Here is a 21864-nt window from a genome sequence, read left to right on the forward strand (position 1 = left end):
GCCAGAGCCCTCACACTTCTGCACCCCAACCCTCTGTCCCAGCCCGGAGCCCATCCCCCACTCAGACCCCTTGGCCGCACTCCCACCACATGAATTGTGTTATGTGCACCCGGGTGAAGGGGAGGAGTCACACGTCAGCTGCGTGTTGCACCCCCTCACCTCGATACACATAAGAAAATTCATGCCACTCGGGTGTGGGACAATTCAAGGGAATGCCAGCTGGACCCTGCCTGTGGGCCCCTGGTGTCCTGAGTCAGTCCCAGGGCAGGCTCCCCCCTAACTCTGCTTCCCCCCGCAGGCTCTACTGACGGTGGAGGCGAGTGTCCGAGGGATGCTGCACGTGCTCTCCACGCTCTGCGAGAAGGACAATGGGGCCTCTGGGAACTGGGAAGGGGAAGTTCTTCCCTGGTGAGACGCTCCCAGCCCTGCACCAGGAGCTCTGGGCCAGGCTGTTCCAGTGACCCTGCTGTCAGCTGTGCCTGTGTCCTCAATAAACCCACTGAGCTAACGCAGCAGCCCTGCCTGAGCCGGGCCTGCTCTGTCCTGTCCTGGGAGACACTGGCTGCGCCTGGGTGGAGCTGCCATGTGACCATTGGTTCCTCCCCGCACAGCCAAAGTGCAGAGCTGGCCTGTGAAGGAGGAGCTTTGGGTGGGTGGCTGTCTGGGAGGGGGTGGCTGAGGGTGGCAGCCGGGGTGAGGAGGACACCCAGGACCTCACTGTTGCAGAGAAGAGGGCCCATGGAGAGCCACGTGCAATGATACCACCTTTCCTGGACTCATGGGCTACGTCTACACGTGCAGCCAACATCGAAATAGCTTATTTCGATGTTGCGACATCGAAATAGTCTATTTCGATGAATAGCTTCACACATCCTCCAGGGCCGGCAACGTCGATGTTCAACTTCGACGTTGCTCAGCCCAACATCGAAATAGGCGCTGCGAGGGAACGTCTACACATCAAAGTAGCACACATCGAAATAGGGATGTCAGGCACAGCTGCAGACAGGGTCACGGGGCGGACTCAACAGCCAGCCGCTCCCTTAAAGGGCCCCTCCCAGACACAGTTGCACTAAACAACACAAGATACACAGAGCTGAAAACTGGTTGCAGACCCTGTGCCTGCAGCATGGATCCCCAGCTGCCGCAGAAGCAGCCAGAAGCCCTGGGCTAAGGGCTGCTGCCCACGGTGACCATAGAGCCCCGCAGGGGCTGGAGAGAGAGCATCTCTCAACCCCCCCAGCTGATGGCCGCCATGGAGGACCCAGCAATTTCGACGTTGTGGGACGCGGATCGTCTACACGGTCCCTACTTCGACGTTGAACGTCGAAGTAGGGCGCTATTCCTATCGCCTCATGAGGTTAGCGACTTCGACGTCTCGCCGCCTAACGTCGAAGTTAACTTCGAAATAGCGCCCGACGCGTGTAGACGCGACGGGCGCTATTTCGAAGTTGGTGCCGCTACTTCGAAGTAGCGTGCACGTGTAGACGCAGCTATGCAGTGTGTTGAATTAGTTGTGCCGAGATATCCCAGCCTACACTACCTAACCTGGGCCGAGAAGCCCCTGTCCCCAAGGCAGGCAGGGGTCACTGGGATAGGGGGGCCAGGAACCTCTCCATACACTGGATCTCCCTCTCTCTTTATGTGTCTGTAAGATAGGAGTATACTCTGGGCACAGCTGAGAGAGCCTAACCAGGGCAAATTGCTTCAAACTGGGTGTAGAGGTTGGGTCAGGCATGTGCGCCCCCTCTGGGGTGGAGCAGGCCACAAGACCTCTCCAAACCAAGGCACTGCCTGGTTCTGGGCAGACAGCAGTCTCCATGGGACCCAGTCCCATTTAACAGGGCTGCAGGTGGGCAGCCAAGATAGAAGCCCTAGCACTAGGGCAGTCCATTAGTCAGACTCAGCCTCTACACACCCAGTGTGTGGAGAAGCCCTGGGCCTGGGGCAGGGCTGGGCGAGGTTTAATCAGCCTGAGCAGCTTGTTCGCAGGGCAGGGCAGTCCAAACAATATAAGAGCCCTGCGCCAGGGGCAGGGCGGAGCGGTTCAAACAGTTTGCCAGTGGGTTTTCCCTGAAGCAGGTCACAGCCCCAAGCACACCACCAAGGCACTCTGGGTTAGGAGAGGCAAAGGAGATGGGGAGGGGGCACATGCACACCAGCTCTGGTCAGTGGGGATCCCCCAAAACACATCGACATGGGCTCTGATGGGGCGTTCCCCCGGCTGCTTCCGACCTCCACCTCCCTTGTCTCAAGGTCCCACGCCATGTTATCTGGGAGGCTGGGCAGTTCTTTGTCATCTGGGTAAGTCGCCGCCATCAGGTCTGGAAAGTCGGGTATGCCTACGTCAGTGGGCTAGTGCAGTGACAGCAGAGCTGTAGGCTCAGGATGGTTCTGGACCCCTGGGTCGGTCTGGGATGCACAGGTAGCTGGCAGCCAGCAGATCAGGACCTTCCCTGGAGTGATTTCATAGAGGGGCAGAGAGCTCAGGTCAGTCCAGGACCTCTGAGTAGCAGGTAAGCGGGAGGGTCATCTCCACCTCTGGGGTCATGTCAAAGCAGCAGGTGGGCCCTTCTGGCCAATCAGCCACCTGGGTGTATGGTCTTCGGCTCTTGATTCCAGGACCTCAGCCAGGCTCCTCTGCTTGGTGTAGAGGCCACCCTCTTAGTGAGCCCTGGGTCCTGCCATGAGCATGTCCTGTCTCCTGTGTCAGTCTCTGTGGGGCTGGGCACAGGTGTTCTGGGCTTACCCATTGAGGCCTCCAGCAGGCGTCCCCTTCTTCTGGGGATGGGCGTGCAACACCCCTTTGCTTCACAGGGCTGCTTACAGCCCAGCACTGGGTGTTCTCCCCACATGGCACCAAATCAGTCACAAAGACCACATCTGTTGCCAGCCTGGCCAGCAAGAAGTCACACAAGCAGTTTTCTTGCACACCCCAACTTCCTTTGTGCCACAGCCCGTATCCTCCTCACACAGACGTAAACCAATCTCACCAAGTCCACCCAGGTTCTTCCAGTTCCAAAGGACCTGCCACAGCCCCAGGTCAAGGTATCCAGAAGGTCTTACCCAAAAGAGCCCACTGGGCCAATCCTTTTGCTTTTATTAATAATAAGAAGGACAAGGTGGAGGGTAAAATTGCCAAAACAATCAAATAGTTGCAAAGTTTTTGACGCAGACTTGCAGCAGAAATGGGCCAGGCTGGTGTCTTCAAAGTCTCTACAGCTAGCAGAGAACCATTTTCATCCCTTGACCACTGGGTTATGGGCACAGCACACTTCTGCTACTCCACACCACTCAGCTGTGAAGGCTTTACCCAGCATGCAGTCTGGTGAGTGTCCTGCACTGATGCTGGCAGAGGGCGAGTGTCCTACTGGCGAGTGGCTTTGCAGCCATGTGCTAATCCTGTAGCTATTAACCGGAAAGATGGTGATTCAAGCCTACCCAGGGACGGTGCTGTTAAGAGTCTGCTACTGACTACCTTTGTGTGAGTTTCCTTGTTACTGGAAGCAGCCTTCCCTCTCAGTTTCTTCCCCAAAAGGGCAGACTGTGCCAATACCGTACAATCTAAATTCGACAGCTTTCTTCAGAAATAAGAAAGGGAGAAAATGTTGACAGTCAAATGGTGAGAGCCATCAAATTACAGAGCCCAATTGCAAAGATTTGGTGCAGGCTTGAAGAGCTGCAGAGTGAACTGCCAGCTGGCTAAAACAAGACTCTAACCACCTCCTCCTCCTCCTCTCTGAGCGTGGCTCAGAAGGCCTTTTGGGCTCACTTCTTAGCAGAGAGGTTCCACAAGAGAGGAATTGGAATGAAGACCAAAGTGGAGGCGCCCACCTGCACTCTGGGGGCTCTTGGTCCCACAGGGGAGTGCATCAGGCTGAAGAAATCAGTTTCCCAAACTTGGTCAGAAAAATCACATGAATATCTGAGAGGTGTCAGGCAAAAGGAGTAGCATTGTCCCCTTCAGTGGTGTAACATCAAACAGTCCACACCTTCCTCCCCCCATTCAATTCCAGGGCAGGGAGGAAAAGGTTTCTGCAGAAGTATCCAGAATAACAGCTTCTGTACTGCATCCGTCCAGTGGTCTGGCCACTGCAGGAGGGCAGCAGCCCACGAGGCTCAACCTCGGAAGCCCTCATCCCTTCGTTTGTCAGCCACCAGAGAACCAAGGCCACATCTGTGTTCCCTCGGACATTGCCCATTGTCAGTCTGGTGGAATTTCCTTTGGGGCGGAAAGAATTTTTATGGGTAACACCAATGCTGGGCTCATGTGTAGATTTGCCTCATGGGTACAGATAAACATCCTTGCCATAAATACATATTTGGAACAGCTCATAGGTAGGGAAGACAATCAGATTTAAGGAGCTGATAACTGACAAGGAGCAATGAGTCTGATGATTATTTCATATGACGTCATTCTAAAAAGAATATTAATGCCCCATTTCTGAACCTCTATATGATCACCCATTCTAACAGCTCCAGCTGTTAAACACACCCAGATGGGACACTCTGAAAATGGCTTGAGAAATAAATCACAGACATGGTTATTCAGTAAAAGCTTAAAAATATGCCCCGGTGGAAACCCCTCCTCCCACAGTCCACTAACTCTCCACTGCAGCTGCTCTCAGAAATGAAGCATCTGCCAAAGCACCGCATGCTACAGACCTCTGCAGTTCACAGAGTCACCCGTTACATGTACCTCACCTGCCCAGGGAGCTTAATCAAGCCGAGTCCAGGGAGGGGACACAGCCCCCAGAACCTGTGCAGAGGACACCAGGCACTACAAAGCCACAGGAACCTCCCTGTCCAGAGCAGCCAGGCCACTAAGTCAAGATGCCCCAAGGGCTCACCTAGAGCTGGAAACTGTCATTTTGGCATTATTAGCAGCACTGTCTGAACAGCTCAGCCAGCCAGCTGGTAGGAGCGGGTCTTACAAGTGTCGTCTTAGGAAAGGAGCCAGGGAGCTGCAGGGACATAGGGACTCAACAGTGAGGGGGCTGGGGCACAAGAGGTAGTGGGATCGATACCCACATTCTCCAATGACTCTTCTGTTTCCCCCACTTTTCTTCCAAGGCAGTGTGAGAGCAGTGCCTCCTTCCTCCTCCTTCTCGGTGACCCCCCAGAAAGCTCTCAATGTACAGGGGGGATCTGTAGCTCGCTGAGCTGAGCTGTGTGCAAGGGCTCAAGGGAGCACTTTGAGCATCTCCTCTCCCACCTGGTGGGAACAGACACACGTTTGATGTGGAGGCTGGATTTGAAAGAGGAGGCCGTGGCCATGGACTGCCTCGGCTGAGAGAAAGTGGTGATGCGCACGTGAGCCATTTACCTCATGCGGAGATACCCCTGCAGCAGGTAGGAACGAGTTGCAGGTGTGTCATTTGGTGGGCAGGCTCAGTGCTGCATACACAGAGGTTCTGAAGTTGGGGTGACAGCTGTGGGGTCTGCTCCTGTGGGCTCTGTGTCTGTGGGTAGGAGAGCAGACAGGGCAGCTGCTGCTCCAAGGCCATGTGCTGTGGGTGAGCTGGGAGCAGCTGAGCTCAGCAGCAGGCAGCAGACTGGGGTCCCTCCGTTGGAAGCACGTTGCAGCAGGTGGTGATGCTGTGACCCCTCTGGCAGGGAACATGGGCCTTGTTAGTGTCGTTCTCAGGGCAGTGGGGGTAGGGGATAGGCAGGGTCTGAGGCAACACCCGGCAGGGGCCTAGGACAGCGGGTGAGGGGCAGCAGGGTCTGAGGGAATTCCTAGCCAGGGCTCAGGGCAGTGGGGAATGGGAGACACAGACTGGGGCGGGGGGGAGGAGCCAGGTTGGGGCTCAGGATGGTGGGGGGAGGGGGTTTGGGAATGCGCAGGTGGGATGCTGAGCTGTGGGGGAGGGACAGCGATCTCACTGCAGGGGTAATACTGTCCTTGCAACTGCCAGTTGCTCCTTTCTGAAAGCACCTCGGAGAAGCCTGGTCCTCTGTGGGTTGGCTGGCTTGTTTGGTTAACACTCAGCCCTTTGCTACCTCGGAGACAGCTTCAGGGTGCTGGTCTGTTCCCCTTTGCTTGACTGCTAGAGACAGCAAGGGCCAAAGATCAAGGAAAGGCGTTGAGTGGCTTGTAGGGAGCAGGCCAGAGTCCTGCTGAGAGGAGGTGGCAGGATGCAGATGCTTTGCTGGGTGTGGGGGAGGCTCTGCCCTGTATTCCCCTCACTCAGTTACCATTCCAAATCTCCTGTCCCTGGGGTGCTGGTGAGTGACAACCTGACTTGCAGTGCTGGGTGTCTTCTGAGCAGCTGCTGCTGTGCCTGTCACAGCCCTGGGTTCATAAGGGGGTTCTACACAGCAAAGCTATTTCAAAATAACTATCCCAGCGTCAACACAAGGCAACCGCTGCTTTGAAATAATTCAGAAATAAATCGGGTTTGGCTTATTTTGAAAGGCGTAAACCTCATTGTACGAGTAAGAGCAGCTCTTGGGAACAGGGGCTGCTAAGACAGGGACTGGAGCCTATTTTGAAATCAGCCATAGTACGTCCAATGGCTGCATCTGAAATCGGCTTCCTGTGTGTAGACGCTGTATTTGGAAATCTTGATCTTGCCACTCACTGGTGCTGCAGCTGTCCCCAACACTTCCTACACCTCCCGCAATATCGACACAACAAATTAAGGCTGACAAAATTGACCTCAGCGCGGAGCCAGTGCAGTCGGTAGAACAGGTCTCTTTTTCATGTACAGCTGCACTGCACATTACAAGAGACTTTTCTGTGGCAGATGGCCTGGTAGCCCTGCACCAGAGAAAAAGGCATTAGTGGCTCCCAGACTGTTGCGCTTTCCAGCTCTGGGCCAAGGGAGCTGGAAGGAGAATCCTGATTCATTTACTGTGCGGTTCCATTGGGGATTGCAGAACCTTAAGCTGTTGTTTTCCTGCCTTCAATTTGCCCAGCACCAGCTGGATCAGACTCGACCTTCCCCACAGGGACGTCTGCCATCCAGCGCAATTAGTGGTGGGGAAGGAGAACACACCAAAGAGGCTTCTCCTCACGCTCATCTTCCTCACCCTGAATTCTCTCCCCAGTCTCCAGGGCAGAGCTCTCAAGAAAAAGACTCCCTGCAGCAAAGCCCTGGGGGGGACTCTGAGATGGCCCCTGTCCTGCAGCCTGTCCCACCTGGCCATTGTTCTGTACTGTCTGTGAGGTCATCACCTCCCCACCTCCTTTAACCAATCAGTGACTGCTCTGCAAAAGGCCCTTGTGATGTCACTGCCGCACCCACCCCTGCTCTGCAGGGCTCATGTCCTGACCCCGGCAGCCCCTTGGGTGAACACACCCGAAGGCTCTGGAACAAAACAGGCACATAAAAAAGAACCCAAATAATCTGTCTGTCTCTCTGTCTGTCTGACTGTCCGTCTGTGTCTCTCTTCAAAATGTTCTGCCCTGCAGGGATCTTTCTCATAGTTCTGGAACTGTTTCCTTGAATTCTGGGGCCCAGAGGTGTGTCACTGTGCAGTGAGGGGCACAACTCTGTCCCAGTACATAAAGGGAGAGGGACATGGATGGTTCTTAGCCAGGAGAGTGAGAGAGGGGAGCTCATACGCTGGGTGTCCCTAGTCTCTGTGTGCCAGAGGTGTGTGGTGCAATGGAAAGCGGTCTGGCCTTCTAAGCTATGTCCAGAGGTTGGTGTCTGGTGTTTGCCACAAAGCAGAGTGGTTACTCTCGACTTCCTTTTCTGCAATGTCCCAGTTTCCCTGTGCTACATCTCTGGGGACTCCATACTGCCCACCATTGGATGCAACGCACTTCTGCTTAACACCAACTTCCACATCCTGAGATCTTTAATCTGTCTCAAGGTCACATCCCTTAGTGCCAGGTCGCAACCCTCACACACCAGGGTGGACGCACCTGCTCCTGATGAGAGGCTCCATGTCACAGCACTACTGCTTTGGGATTTCCCAGACACTTCTTCCACCCAGCTCCCAAAAATCTCAGTTCAGCTCCAGTGTCACTCTGTGAATGTTTCATCCCTTTATTCTCAGGACCTCCTTCTGACCCATGGCAGTGGTGCTGGTGTTAGCCTGCCTTACTCATGTCTTGATTTAGGGGGTTCTGGGCCAATGCATTCAGCCAAGGCAAGCCCAGCTTCCCTGGCACACTCACTGCCATGTGGTGTGTGTGCGCTCAGGGACAGGATTGGAGTCTGGGGTGTCAATGATATTACTGTAAATGGTTGTAGAGGGACAGTGGAGATGCACAGGCCAGAGCCCAGATGAGGCCAATTCTCTCTCCCTGTTGTCGGTTGCCCTACAGCACCCGAGGCAGAGGCCCAGGCCAGGCAGCTGCAGGGACATAAGCTCAGCACAGGTGCCCACTGAGTGTGTGTCTGCGGGACAAGGTGAGCCCGGGGAGGAGCAAACAAGTGCACAATAGCACAGGGAGCCTTTTTAAACAGCCACACCCGCCCCTCCTGTGTCCCCAGCCAGCCAGGGAGTGGCAGAAACGTTCCTGGCAGTGCTCACCTTGGCATGTTTCAAAAGCCCAGGCACCACTCAGGTGAGGTGGCTGAGGGGAAAAGGAAAAGGATTGCTAATGTGTTGTACTCTGCACACTGCATTCAAATCCCATTATTGTTTGGCCTCTCTGCTTCCTTTCCTACTGAAGTCTCTTCTGTGCCTCCTGCTTTGTGCACACCCCATCCCTGACCCTGCTGGCTTCCAGCTCCTCTGCTGGGCAGACTCGAAGCACAAGGTAACTGCATGAGGCTGGAAGGGGATGCTTTAATTTCCATGGCAGGGCCCAACCTATCTCTGATGTCAGCTCAAAAGTGCCACACTCCCCCCTGCTAAGCAGGGCCCCAAACACACCTTGGGAATGTGATGCCTCCCTCAGGCAGAGGGGAAAGGACAGCTGTGACCCAGCTGCAGACAGGGGCATAGGAATCTGCCTGGGAGGAAAGGCCCTTTCCCCAAGGCTGACTTAGGGGCTCTGGTTTCTCCCAGCTGCTGGGCTGGGCTGTGCAGAGCTGGGAAAGGGGCATACATTTGCCCTGGGGAAATGAATGTGGCACTCCCCTCTCTCTGGCCTTGACAGCAATCCATCTATTTGCAGCACCTGCCACAGGTCCTCCTGAAATCCTGAAAGGGCTGCTGTGTTCTAGAGGCCCAACTTATTGCAGGTATATTAGTGAACCAGCCCAACAGGAGACAGAGCTCCACATTCATCAACCAAGAGGAAGTCATCCTCACTCACATGCATGAAGAATCCCCCTTGATTTACAGACAGGGAAGAGATCTCCAGTGAAAAGCCAGAAGGCCCCACTGAGATTTGAACTCAGATCACAGGATTCAGAGTCCTGAGTGCTAACCATTACACCATAGGACCTACCATTTTTTTTTTGTTCCTCAGCTCCTGTAACTCTTTTTAAGCTGGCACCTTGCAGCACTTGCCACCCGCAAGCTATTTCGCCACTCAGGACACTGCTTCCTGCCCCATCTCTGCTGCTGTCCTCCCCCAGACATCAATCCCTGCCCTTCTGTCTGCTAATTCCAGAGAGACTAGACAGGTTCATTATTCTTTTCAAGTAACCAGCCTGGAGAGAACTAATGGAGAAGCAGAGGCTGGAAAGGCTGGTGGTGATTGTCGAGGAATATCTGGGTGAGGGAGGATACAATAAGCCTGGCTCTGAATTCACACACATTTAAAAGTGCACAGATACATCTGACTGAATGGGATACATTTTATAGACTCCCAGTGAGCACCTCTTTGTTCATATCACTCTCTAATGTCAGCTGAGGGAAGGGCTTGCTAGGGTTATATGCATTGGCAGTAGCACATGTTGAGGGTTCATCTCCATATGACAAACACACATAGAATAGAAATGCAGAATGTGATGGGAAAGGGAGGTCTTTAGATTTGAACAAAACTCTCTTAAACTGTATTTACACAGTCTACCACTGAACTGCACCACCACACAAAGAGTGCCCCTTGGATTCCTTCTTCTTCAGCCCCCTGCAGGGCAAACACTGTTTCCCCCAGCTTCTGTCCCTTCCCCAGCTCACAGTGGTTTTACAAATGGGGTTTGATTAAACTTTGTCTGTTCATGCACATGCTACAGCTCATCCCCTGCTTCTGTGGCTTCTCCCACTAACAGAGCTACAGCCACTTAGAGAGACAGATTACCAGCATGTGCGCGGCAGCTCTCTCTCATCTGCTTGGAGCATCATCAATGATTACAAAAAGAACCTGCTGAAGGACACCCACCAATCAATCAGATGCGGCTGGGTTTGCAATCAGTGGCAGTAACTTCTCTGTCTGGCACTTTTGATGATCCTGCAGCTTGCTTGGGGTTGCTGAATAAAGGAGCTTCTACTGTGCTAAAATGTCAGACCTAGTGACAATGTAAATCTGTTTTCAGAAGGAGGGTGCTGTGACCTGTTGGATAGTCCCCAGGAGAGTTCCAGTGAAATGTAACCCATTAGTCCATTCAGAGTTTGGACTTAAATACTGCAGTGATCAACTGAGGAAGAACTTTGTTCATGAAAGTTTAGGGGTGGTAAAGCCTGCACCCCCCCAACCCCTTATCTAATGAACCAGGAGCAAGCCTCTGGGAAAATCTACCAAACAAGGTAATGTTAGCATTGAGAGTTAACATTAACTGCAACTTCTTGAACCTGTCAGTGTCTGTCACTTCTTCCTCCAGAATGATGGCAGCTGCCTCCTGCAGCTCTCTGAACTCTCCAGCAGAGCCCAGTGGGGCTGCAAAGCAGGTGAGAGGCAGCCAGAAATATTTGGCCAGACACCACTGGGTGCTGCTTTCCTAATCCCCATGTACCTGGGAGGTCCATGGCCAGGGGACCCACAGTGCCTCTCTGGGACTTTTCTCCTAACTTGTTTGGAGTTTGTCAGTGTCAAACAAAGGGATGTGAGAAGAGAGTAACTCTCCCTCTCCTGCCCTGCCCCACCTGGAGAGGTTGCACTGTCACCCTCTGTGCACAGACTGCCCCAGAGCTGGAAGAATCAGATTCTGTTCTTGCAGGCAGAGGCACCACCTTCCCCACACCAGTTACAGCTGTGTTTTCCTGAGCTCTGCTCTGTACCTGGATGCTTTCCAGTGCTCCTCTACCATCAGCCTTCACCTTCCCCAGCAATGGCTGGGATTGCCAGGGGAAGACTCTTCAGTTCCCCAGGCACATGTTGGAAAACATTGCCAAAGGCTTTCCATAAGGCACCACTGGGAGTTGAACCCAGGATCTCCTGTTTACTAGACAGGTGCTTTAGCCAGCTAAGCCATGGTGCCCTCTGTGTCTGTAATGTGGCTCCTGACAGAGAGGTATCTGTGTTAGTCTGTGTCTTCAACCAAAAAACAGCCCTGCAGCACTTTGAAGGTTGCCAACCTAATTTACCAAGTGATGAACTTTCATGCAGCTGAAACACTGTGGTGGATGCCCACAGCAACCCCTTCCCAATGCCCAGCACAGACATTGTGCCCGACGGAAGCTGGAGTTGCACCGAGAGGACAGTGAGGATGAGGGTACAAAAAGGCCCCTTTCACTTACTGTCCCCTCTGCAGCGTGTGGGTCGGACTCCACCAATCTACCCTCCTCTCTCCCCACCTGCCCCAGTGCCAGGGTCCCACCAGCACAGCCTGGAGTCCTGCCCCTCCTTTGCTCCCTCAGCCTGACTCCCCCCCTCACTTTCACTCTGTGCTCCCCACACCCTCCTTTCTCCCTGGTCACACCCCAGGGGTGGGGCGAGGAGGGCCCAGCTCTGGGGCAGAGTTTTCTCCTGTCTCTCACGGAGTGGGGGATGGGCTGCGCTGCCCCAGCTGGAGCTTTTCAGGGTGAGTGTTTGATGCAGTGTAACTGGAAGAAGATTTTGCCTTTCTGTCTCCTTCTGCCCTTCAGTCCCACTTGTGACCCTCCACACAACCCCTTTGGTTTAGTACCAGCCCAGTGCAAATCCCCTGGGGGTGGGGCTGACTTCCCAGCTTTCCCTGTGTGAAACCTTTGAGCAGGGCCAGGGGTTTGGCAGCCAATCAATGGCCTCCCTTGGGCTCTTGGCTTTTCCAGGAGATCCCACCTACAACCCGGTCCCAGACTCCTCTCACAGGGACCAGCTGCCCTTTGGACCCTCCACACGACAGTCACTCACCTGCAGGCAGTCTGGAGCTGTGTAGATAGAAGTGGCATTGGGAGCCCAGCTCGAAAGTGCCCTCAGGCCAAGTCTTTCAGTGTCCTTCACCCCGAGGAGAGGCGATATCTGCCCCTTCCCCACCAGCCTGGTGCTTCGGTGTCACCTCAGTCTGACGGTGCAGGAGTGGGGGTGCACAAGGGCTTGTGCACAGGAGACAGGTGGGTGAACGCCCGGCTGGTGCTCCGGGAATGGAGGTCTAAGAGGATTCCCCCTGCCTTGCTGCTGGACCCCTCCTCTGCCGTCCTTAGGGCTGGCTCCTTGGTTGGGCCCTGGGGTGCTGGGCTGGCCTCCGGGATGGACTCCAGCTCCAAGACCTGCTGGGATTCCTCTGCTGCTGTTTCCAATGAACCCTGGGGGGAGCAGGTGTCCCGGGGCCCAGGATGGCCCTGAGTTGCCTGTAACAGGGGCAAGCAGTGGGGGCAGCCCCAGACTGGCTGGCCAAGTCCCAGGCCCAGGCATAACCCTTCCACAACTGCTTCACCTTGCTATGGACATGATCCGGCATGCGGGCAGGGTGACTGCAGGTGGCCAGGCCCTCGGCCAGTCAGGTGAATGCTTCTGCTTTCCGCTCCATGCTCCCCATCACATGGAGCACGTCCTCCTCACCCCAGAGCCCCAGCAGGTCTCAGAGCTCGACCTCCAACCAGGAGGTGTCCCACCTCTTTTTGTCCCCCGTTTGGCTGCTGGGGGTCCCTGGGTCCCCTCATGGGGGCAGCCTGGGGGCACTCAGGGGGCTGGCTCAATGCCATGGTGCTGGGTGGCTGGGTCGAGGTCGGTGGAGGGCTTGCAGGGCTAGCGTGTGCGTGTGCTGCTGCCTGCATGCGCTCAGCTTCCTGCCACAGGAAATCCGGGTCCGTGGTGCTTAAAGGGCTGCTGCGCGCAGTAATCATAGAGCTGCACAGGGGCTGGACAGCACATCTCAACCCCTCAGCTGATTGCTGCCATGGAGGACCCTGTTATTTCGAAGTAGCAGGATGTGGATCGTCTACATGTGCCCTACTTTGACGTTCACCATTGAAGTAGGGCGCGATTCCCATCTTTGGATGAGAACAGCGATTTCGACGTCTCGCCACCTAACGTCCATTTCAACGTCAAAATAACAGACGGTGCGTAGAATCACAACACGCTATTTTGATGTTTTGCCAGTTACTTTGAAGTAGCCAGCTCGTGTAGACACACTCTGAGGGTGATAGAAATATGAATTACTCCTCTCTGGAGCTGAGGGCAAGAAGACACTTTTCCTGCCTAAGGTCAGGAGTTCAAAGGAGAGAGAGAGAGAGAGAGAGAGAGCCTTGGCTGGGCATCTCTTTGCATCATGATTCTAGCTCGTTCCAATTGCTATTTTGAAGCAGGGACTTCGGAACAGGCTCCATTGTTTCTAGATGCTGAATGTCAAAATAGCAGAGCAGTATTTCCAAATCCATGTTGCGTGTTACTGAGCTATATTGGAATCAGCTACTGTGGAATACTGTGCAGTGATATCCCCAGCATGTCTCCAGGGTCTCTATTCAAAACAGGCTCTCTTGTGTGTGGATGTGCCATTTGGAAACGTTTTGTTTATTTCAGGGCTTCCTTGTGGCGTGAAGGCGTTATTGTGAACTAGATTATTTTGGAGGAATAATTCTGGAATAAACTCTTCTGAAATAACTCTGCACCTCTCTGGTCAGGGCCTGTCAGCATCATGTAAAGCACCAGAATGTCCATTGTGGCCTGTGACAGCTGCACGGGGGAGGCTGGTGCCAGTGCTGGAAGCTCCTGAGGAGTGGGAGGGGATCTGGTTTGCTTGGCCTGTTCCCTCTGAGGCCACCTGTGCTCCTGCTCCCATTTCACCTCTTCCTATCCCAGCTCTGCCTCTTCCCCTGAGCTCTGCCCCCAGCAGCCTGCTGCTCTCTCCTCTCCTCCCCACAGGCCTCTCCCCCTTCCCCAAGGGCTGCCAGCCAACCCCACCTCTGCAGAGACCCCCCCACCCATCCTGTCACCTCTACCTCTTGTGTGTGTTGCAGAGTTGCGGATCCTCACCTCACACAGGCCCACTCTGCAGCCCTTCCCTCTGCCTGGGGTGGTGACTCTGACTTGCTCCCTGCCAGCCTCTCAGCCTGGTTCCTTCAGCTCTTTGGGCCTCCTGCCCAGAGCAGCCACAAGAAGGAAAGCGGAAAAGACCTGCCCATGGCCAGCATGGGGCTTGAACCCATGACCTTGGCGTTATTAGCACCACGCTCTGACCAACTGAGCTAGCCGGCCAGCTGCTAAAGGCCTCACAAGGGGCCTTTTTGGAAATGAGCAACAGGCAGCTGCAGGGCCACTGGACTGAGATTTCCTCCCTTCCCCCACCAGCCTGACCTCCCCTTTCAGACTCTCTCACCCATCCCCCTCTGCTCTGAGCCCAGCTTGGAGTTCCCCCAGCCCCGGCTGCCCCTTGCCAGCTGTCCTGGGCCCTGCAGTGGGTCCCTCAGATCCTGTCTCTCCCACCCCTCCCCAGTGCCCTGATCCCCTTGTCCCCTCAGACCCTGCCGACCCCCCCCCACTGCCCTTTTCCCCTCCTCCCTCAGCCACAAGCCCTGGCCGGGTTCCCCTTCACACCTGCCACCTCTCCCCGCTGGCACCCAAACTCCTCCTCCCTCTGCACTGCAGAGTCACCAGCTGAAACCTTGGGCCCTGCCCAGGGGCTGTGTCAGAACGTCTCCCACCTGCACAATTCATGTCCACTGCAGGGGGTTTGCTTCTCAGCAGGGTTAGGAAATGTTGGTGAGGAAGCAAAAGGAAGCTACAAGAGGGATCTCAGGTGTGTCAGGTCAGCACTGGGGACAGCTGGGGTGAGAGGTGAATTACCACTGGGGTGGGGGCAGAGCTGGGTGTGGCTGGGAGTGAGATGCCCCCTGTCACTCACTAGTGTGTGCACATGGTGTGCAGGGACAGGGCTGGGGGGTGTCTCTGCAGAGGCAGGGCGAGGACAGGAGCTGCTCCCGCAGACAGGGCAGAACAGAGCTCCTGCCGACAGGGAATTGTGTCTGTGTTACAAACGTGCTGGAGGAGCTGGCTGGCACAGGCAGCCCCCAGAACCACAAAGCTGTGAGGCACAGACTCTCTTCTGGCAGCCACAGCAGCACCTTCCCCACACCCATCACAACTGCCTTTTCCCGAGCTCCAGGCTGTGACTAGATTCTTTCCAACGCTCCTTTTCCATCAGCCTTTACCTTCCCCAGCAGGGAGAGAGACATTGCCAGGGGAGGTCTTCTCTGCTCCCCAGCCAGACGTAGGGAAACATTCAGAAAGACATACAACAGGGCAGCACTGGGAGCTGAATCCATGATCTCCTGTTTATTAGTCAGGTATGTTAGCCAGCTAAGCCACCTTATTATGTCACTGCTTGCTGATAGGGAGGTGACTGTGATAGTCTGTATCTTAAACCAAAAAAATGGTCTTGTTGCACTTTAAGAAATCTGTCTTTGTGGGGCCAACGCACACGGTTAGACTGTCCACAACAACACCTTCCCATTCCCCAGCACAGACATTGTGCCGGAGGGAAGCTGGAGTTGCTGCCCAGAGCACATTGAGGACAGGAGGAGTTAAAATGCTCCTTTCACATATTGTGCCCTCTGCAGTGTACAGGTCAGAATCCACCAGTCTCCCCTCCTCTCTCCCCACCTGCCCCAGTGCCAGGATCCCACAGGACACTGAGGATGGGAGGAGTTCGGGTTTTTCGTGTTTTTTATGTGCCTTTTGTGTTGCAGACCCTTGGGGTGCGTTTGCAGAGGGGGCTGCCAGGGGCAGGACATGAGCCCTGCAGGGCACTGGTGGGTGTGTCTGTGACATCACAAGGGCCTTTGGAAGAACCTCAGATGATTGGTTAAAGGAGGTGGGGAGGTGGTGACCTCACAGACAGTCCAGCACAATGGCCAGGTGGGACAGGCTGCAGGGCCGGGGCCATCTCAGAGACCCCCCCCAGGGCTTTGCCTCAGGGAGTCTCCTTCTTGAGAGCTCTGCCCTGGAGGCTGGAGAGAGAATTCATGGTGAGGAACGTGAGCGCAAGGAGGATCCTCTTTGGCCCATTCTCCTTTCCCACGACTAACTGCGCTGGACGGCAGCGTCTGTGTGGGGAGGGTCAGAGTCTGACCCAGCTGGTGGAGGGCAAAACAGAGAGAGGGAAAACACCAGGTTAAGGTTCTGCCCTCGCCAGTGCTAAGTTGTGTCAGCCTTAATGTGTTGTGCCAATATTACTCTGGGTGCATGAAGTGTTTGGGAGAACTGCAGCACCAGTGAGTGGCAAGACCAAGATTTCCTAATACCACATCTACACACAGGAAGCTAATTTCAGACGCAGCCAATGGACACACTATGGCTTATTTCAAAATAGTCTCAAGCCCCTGTCTTAGCAGCCCCTGTTTCCAAATAGCTGCTATTACTTGTACTTTTACTTGTACAAGGAGGTTTGTTCATTTCAAAATAAGCCGTCCCCTATTTATTTCTGCATTATTTCAAAGCACCTGTTGCCTCGTGCAGAGGATGCGATAGTTATTTTGAAATAACTTTGTTGTGTAGAACCCCCTTATAAATCCAGGGCTGTGACAGGCACAGCAGCAGCTGCTTAGAAGATAACAAGGCCTGCAGGTCAGCTCATCAGCATCCCAGCATCCCACTCTTTAGCACTCCAGTGAACAGGCATTCGGAATGGTAATGGACTAAAGGGAATAAAGGTCAGGGCTCCTCCCAGCAAAGCAGAGTGAAGCCTCCTGAGCAAGACTCTGGTCTGGTCTCCAGAAGCCACTCAACTTCCTTCATTTCTTTGGACATTGCTGCCTATAGCAGTCCAGCAAAGGGCAACAGAGGAACACCCAGCATCCCTAGCGCTAAGATGGCTAGCAAGGGCTCGGCCCCTTGGTTTTATGAGAACCATGCGCTACCCACCTAAACTCTCCAAGCTACAGAGAAACAGCTCACAAGGGCCCTTTCAGAAAGGAGCAACGGGCAGGTGTAGGTGCAGGGTGGCTCCTGGAGTGAGATTGTTGTCCCTCCCCCACTGCTCAGCATCCCACCCAGGCATCCCCACCGCCCCTCCCCCACCACCCTGAACCCCAACCTGGAATCCTCCCCTCAGACTGTGTCTCCCATTCCCCGCTGCCCTGAGCCCTGACTAGGAATTCCCTCAGACCCTGCTGCCCCTCACCATATGTCCTAGGCCCCTGCCAGGTGTCCCCTCAGACCCTGCCTGTCCCCTCCCTCTCTTCCCCTGAGCACAACATTAACACGGCCCATGTTCCCTGGCAGAGGGGTAACAACATCAGCCCCTGCTGCAATGTGCTTCCTTTGGAGGGACCCCAGTCTGCTGCCTGCTCCTGAGCTCAGCTGCTCCCAGCTCACCCAGAGCACATGGCCTTGGAGCAGCAGCTGCTCTGTCTGCTGTCCCACCCGCAGGGAGCTGTGCAGTGCCAGCCTTGTGGGAGGGGTCTATAGGCATCACAGCCTGCGTCACACTATCACTGCCTGGGGGTGCTGGTGCCTGGCAGCCTGGCTCTGCACTGCCTGGTGTTCTCTGAACAGGTTCCACTGCCTGTGTCGCTTCCCTGGATTCAGAGTTTCACTGATCTACATGGGCAGGTGATATACACACAACAGGGGGGGCTCTGTGAGCTGCAGAGGTCTGGAGCATGTGGTGCTTTGGCAGATGCTTCATTTGTGAGAGCAGCTGCAGAGGAGATCATGGACAGTCAGTGTCTGTGGGAGGAGGGGTTCACAATGGGGCTCTGGGGCATATTTTTATGCTTTTAATTACTGGCCATGTGAGTGATTTATTTCTGGAGCTGTTTTCAGAGTGCCCCATCTGGGTGTGTTTTCTAGCCAGAGCTGTTAGAAAGCACCACCAGCACCCCCAGGCAGTGGCATTGTGATGCAGGCAGGGATTCCCATAGAGCCCTCCCACAAGGCTGGACCTGCACAGCTCCCTGTGCGTGCTGGATCCTCCCCATCCATAGCAGCCAGGCCACTTAGTCAAGATGCCCCAAGGGCTCACCTGGAGCTTGAAACCGTCAGCATGACATTATTATCCCCACTGTCGGAACCGCTCAGCCAGCTGACTGGAACTGGTTTTACAAGTGTCATCTTAGGAAAGGAGTCAGGGGAGCTGCAGGGACATATGGACTCAACAATGAGGTGGCTGGGGCAGAACTTTTCCTTGCTCAGAGGGGAATTAGCTCAAGTGGTAGAGCGCTTGCTTAGCATGCAAGAGGTAGTGGGATCAATACCCACATTCTCCACTGCAGAGTTTTTTCCCCCAAGGCAACAGGAGACCCCTCCCCACTTACTTCTTCTTGGCTGCTCCCCAGGAAGCTCTCCATCGACAGGGGCATTTGGAGGTGTCTGTGCTCAGCTGTGTGAAAGGGCACAAAAGAGCATTTTGACCATCTTCTCTCCCACCTGCTGTGGGGATTGTGAGCAGTGGGGGAGGGGTAGCCAGCTAATTCCAGAGGCCCCAGTGACCCTGCAGCTGCCTCTTGCTCCTTTCTGAAAGGGCCCTTGTGAGCTGTCACTGTGCAGGCTGGCTCGCTCAGTTGGTGAGAGTATGATTCTCCTATCACCAAGAGTGGGGTCCCAGTAAAAGGGAGGGCCAGAGCGGACAAGGTCTATTCTGTCCACGTGGAAATGGCCCATGATCAGTAGTTGGTATCAAAAGAGTTAAAAACAAGTCAGATCACACAGGGGGATGTGACCCATTGTCAGAGTCTAATGTGGAGCTGTTCACACCCAGGGCAGAGAAGCTGCTTTTGGAAGGAGGCAGCCACTCCCAGTCTCTGTTTGAATCCTTGGTTGATGGAGTTAAATTTGCAAATAAATTGCAGCTCAGAGATATCTCTCTCGATTTGATTTTTAAAATGTCTTTGTTGTAGGACTGCTACTTTTAAATCTGTTACTGAGTGTCCAGGGAGATTGAAGTGCTCTCCCACAGGTTTGTCTCCATGACCCTTTCTGATGTCTGGTTTATGTCCATTCAGTTTTTCAGATAGAGACTGTCCAGTTTGGCCAATGTAAATTGCAGTGGGGTATTGCTGGTGCACGATGGCATGTATTATATTAGGAGATGTGCAGGTAAAGCATCCCCTGATGGTATGGTTGCTGTTAGGTCCTGTGAGGATATTCGTGGTGTAGATTTGCGAGAAGAACTGGCAGCAAGGTTTGTTGCAGGGCTTGGTTCCCTATTTAGTGTTACTATGTTGTGATCTTTAGTTGGTGGTGAGGATTTGTTTGAGGTTGGCAGGCTGTCTGTTGGCGAGGACAGACCTGCCTCTCAAGGGCTGTGAGAGTGAAGAGTCATTGTCCAGGATGGTTTGCAGATCATGGATGATGCGTTGGAGAGGTCTAAAGTAGTGGCTGTACGTGAGATGGCCAGTGGTGTTCTCTTGTTTTCCTTGTGAGACCACTTGCAGCAGGTGCCTTCTGGGAACCCTTCTGGCTCTGTCAATCTGTTTCCTCACTTCCTTCAGTGGATATTGTAGTTTGAGGAAAGCTTGGTAAAGGTCTTGTAGATGTTTGTCTCTGATGGAGCAGAGCAAATATGGTTGTGCCTTAGTGCCTTGCTGTATACAATGGATCATGTAGTCTCCTCTGGATGGAATCTGGAGGCGTATAGATAAGCAAAGAGGTCTGTGGGTTTTCAGTATAGGGTGGTATTTAAGTGACCATCGCTTATCTGCACAGTTGTAGAAGTGTGCAGGAAGTGGATCACTTTTGTGGACTGGTCCAGACTAAGGTTGGTGGTGGGGTAGAAACTTGAAATTCTGGTGGAATTCTTCAAGAGCCTCCTTCCCAATCAATGAAGCAGTTGCAGATGTCCTTGCTCTTTCAGCGAGCTTTCTCTGCTATTAATCTTAGTGTCTAAATTTGCCGTATGGTCCTTTTATCTTTCCCAAATCCCACTTGCTTGCCTGTTAGATGTTCTTTTCTTTTTGATCTCAATCTCTCTATCAGTATCATCAGCAGTAGCTTGCCTAGATGACTTGTTCGGGCAATCCTTCTGTGCACTGCCTTTCTTGTGTATTGTCACTAGCGCAGTTGTTGTCCATTCCTCAGTGGACTTTCCTTCCTTCTATGTAATCTTATATTGTCGGTGTATTTCCTGACATGTACTTTCTCTGCTGTATTTGATCATCTCTCTCATGATCTTATCATTTCTCGAGCATTTGTTTTTCTATAGTCATACCACAATTCTTTCTACTTCTTTCCTCAGAATATCAGAGAAAGCTCTGCTATGTGCCCACGCCTGACTCCCTGCCAGCGCCAACACTTGGGGCTGCCCAGCTTTGACGGTGTTTGGATCAAAAAAGGCACCAGAAGAAGCTCAACTTGTGCTGGGTGGAGTCACACTCACCAGGCAGAGCTGTGAATGACTGAGCCCAGCAGCACCAGCTGAATCTGCCTCCAGACAGGAGGAAGTGTGGGGAAGGCTTTGGCAAGGAGAAGTCAAGTGCAGCTGGTGTATGTTGAGGGGAGGTGGGAGGGGGTTGGTTTTGCTTTTCTCTAAAACTGTGATATGTAATGTTTGTTTTTCCTCCAAAGATGAGTTTTGCAAGGCCGAGTGTTGCTCAGGGAGCAAGAAGTCTTGAGTTGAACTCCCTGATGCTCCCGCCACAGAGTGTGTTTGCTGCTCTCCCTGACTTTGTGTTCCCTACGTTTCTCTTACCATCATACGCCAACAATGCCCAGATGCTTTGTGTATTGGACAGACTTCTAATTCCCTTCAACAAAGGGTTAATGGGCACAAAACAAGCATCAAAACACTCCAGATCCACAAAACAGTTTGTCAACATTTTAATGGAGTGACCATTCTATTAATGACTTAAGAGTATGCATGTTACTGAAAAAAAAAATTCCCACCCCTATTCAAAGGGAAACAGCTGAGCTGTCTTTTATACTTAATTTCGGCACATTAACACATCGTTTGAACTGGGATGGGGATTTTCTGATTCACTAAAGGGGCTTATTTGCATACTTGGCTTAATCTAATTCTTGACCTTCCCCCCGCCCCGGCTTCCACCCCTCTGCTCTGTGATTTGCTCACCTTGATCATTTTTTTCTGAATTGTCCTCCTTGATTACTGTTTTAGGGTCTCTGTGCCTTTAATATCGAGTCTATTCTGGAATGGCTGTGGTCTGCAGAAGTGGGTCTGTCCCATCCAAGTTTGCCTCCTAAATTCTTTTGCTTCTCCTTAAAGCGCTACTTTACTGATTTTTGTTTTGACAGAGTGGTTTGTGACCTCTTCAAGTGGGAAGTTGGTTTCTTCCTTCAGGACTGTGAAGAGAGCTTGGAAATGACCTTGGAAAGGTGAAGTTAGGTGCAGTACTTCTCAGAGCACTGGCTGTGTGTTCCAGACTGGTTCTGGAGTATGCCCAGTGCCTCCATTCTGATGGTGGCTTGTTGCTCAAGGGGTGGGAGAGCTCCGGGGCTCAAGTCCCAGACAAGCCCTTCTTCTGCCTTTCTCTCATATCTTACCCAGACATTTGGGGGGACTGATGTCTCTTTACATGTTTTTCCTCTGTTCATTGGTCAATATAATGAAGCAGCCTTTTGCTACTGGATGGCTCAGCTCAGGCATTAGCTCTGTTAAGATGTTGTCCTCCCAGTGTTTATGTCCCTCCTTGTCACTGGGGCAGCACCACTTGCTGGTGGAAGCAGCAAATGTCCAGCTTCCAGCTTTACTTTTTTCCTGGATAACT

The 21864-nt window shown here is 53.4% G+C and overlaps 4 non-coding genes across 4 annotated transcripts; 1 reads left to right on the forward strand and 3 right to left on the reverse strand.

The window, feature by feature from the left end:
• Positions 1 to 9277: 9277 nt before the first annotated feature.
• TRNAQ-CUG (transfer RNA glutamine (anticodon CUG)) lies at positions 9278 to 9349 on the reverse strand. The gene has a single exon. It is a non-coding gene; the product is annotated as a tRNA-Gln (tRNA).
• Positions 9350 to 11190: 1841 nt separating this feature from the next.
• TRNAT-AGU (transfer RNA threonine (anticodon AGU)) lies at positions 11191 to 11264 on the reverse strand. The gene has a single exon. It is a non-coding gene; the product is annotated as a tRNA-Thr (tRNA).
• Positions 11265 to 14327: 3063 nt separating this feature from the next.
• On the reverse strand, positions 14328 to 14401 carry TRNAI-AAU (transfer RNA isoleucine (anticodon AAU)). The gene has a single exon. It is a non-coding gene; the product is annotated as a tRNA-Ile (tRNA).
• A 3937-nt stretch (positions 14402 to 18338) lies between these two features.
• On the forward strand, positions 18339 to 18411 carry TRNAA-AGC (transfer RNA alanine (anticodon AGC)). The gene has a single exon. It is a non-coding gene; the product is annotated as a tRNA-Ala (tRNA).
• Positions 18412 to 21864: the final 3453 nt, after the last annotated feature.

The sequence above is a fragment of the Carettochelys insculpta genome, unplaced genomic scaffold (assembly GCF_033958435.1).
Source record: "Carettochelys insculpta isolate YL-2023 unplaced genomic scaffold, ASM3395843v1 scaffold_0035, whole genome shotgun sequence".
Taxonomy (NCBI): Eukaryota; Metazoa; Chordata; order Testudines; family Carettochelyidae; genus Carettochelys; species Carettochelys insculpta.